The following is a 959-nucleotide window of genomic DNA, read 5'->3' as shown; positions in this document are numbered from 1 at the left end:
TTGTCATTATGACGGTTGCATATGTCAAAGTAAGGGAGCAAAACATATTTTTTACAGGGTGTTAGCTTGATTTATAACTAAAACATTAGGGCATACCCTCCTAAGGGTATGTTGGCCTCCAATTTTACTTTTTTTGTGGCCTTATAGGCATTAAGTAGCTTACCAATTGGTATAAATGGATTTTTTAATGTGCAAAAAACATGAATAAAACCATGGGACATTTCATAAATTTGTGTGACATCCTTGTGCACAGGCCATACTAATCTTCTCTGTACCGTTCCAATTTTAGTATGTGTGCTGCTTAAGCAAGCACTCCAATTTAACTGAACTTGAGTCCTGCAGCCTTGCTCCTGGGTCTGTCTGACCACACTTGACCCAGCACTTGACCAGGGTTAGGTGATCTGGCTTTACTACTAGAGACATTTCAACAAGAAAAGGAAGTGATGTCGTCTTAGCCTGAAACTATCTTACTATACACTCAGAAAATATTATTACATGCCTTTGGTTCTGGTGATGTAGTTTCCTTTCTAAAGAGGGTTTTCTTTTCCTGAAGAAAATCCGTCATTTTTATGTTCTGCATTTTACAAAGTTTTGTCACTGAGATTTTCATGCCATGCGTTCTGGTACAGAACACATGCAGAATAAATTCTGGTCTTGTGCAGAGAAACATTTAGGGAAATCTTCACTTTTCAAAGGTCACTACTTGCTGTCCACAACACTTTATAATAACTGCCCTCCTCACTTAGTGGGACTTCAGAAATATTGTTTATGAATTGTGTGTGGGGATACTAAAATAGGGTGTCAAATTAGTCTGTTTGCTTGTATACACACACCATACACAAACATATGTAATATATATGTTCATAATGAATTTACATCTGTAAATAAATGACAATAAGGAGAGAGAAGAGATGTGTAACAAAATATGTTAAATCTACATTGGGAGCCGATGTAGTACC

The 959-nt window shown here is 36.7% G+C and overlaps 1 non-coding gene across 1 annotated transcript; it reads right to left on the bottom strand.

The window, feature by feature from the left end:
• Positions 1-206: 206 nt before the first annotated feature.
• On the bottom strand, positions 207-313 carry LOC120237249. Its single transcript, XR_005529901.1, has one exon. It is a non-coding gene; the product is annotated as a U6 spliceosomal RNA (small nuclear RNA).
• Positions 314-959: the final 646 nt, after the last annotated feature.

Source organism: Hyaena hyaena, unplaced genomic scaffold (assembly GCF_003009895.1).
Source record: "Hyaena hyaena isolate Hyena2069 unplaced genomic scaffold, ASM300989v1 scaffold_178, whole genome shotgun sequence".
NCBI classification, from domain to species: domain Eukaryota; kingdom Metazoa; phylum Chordata; class Mammalia; order Carnivora; family Hyaenidae; genus Hyaena; species Hyaena hyaena.
The sequence above is the reverse complement of the archived record's forward strand: the minus strand, read 5'-3'. Positions and strand labels throughout refer to the sequence as shown.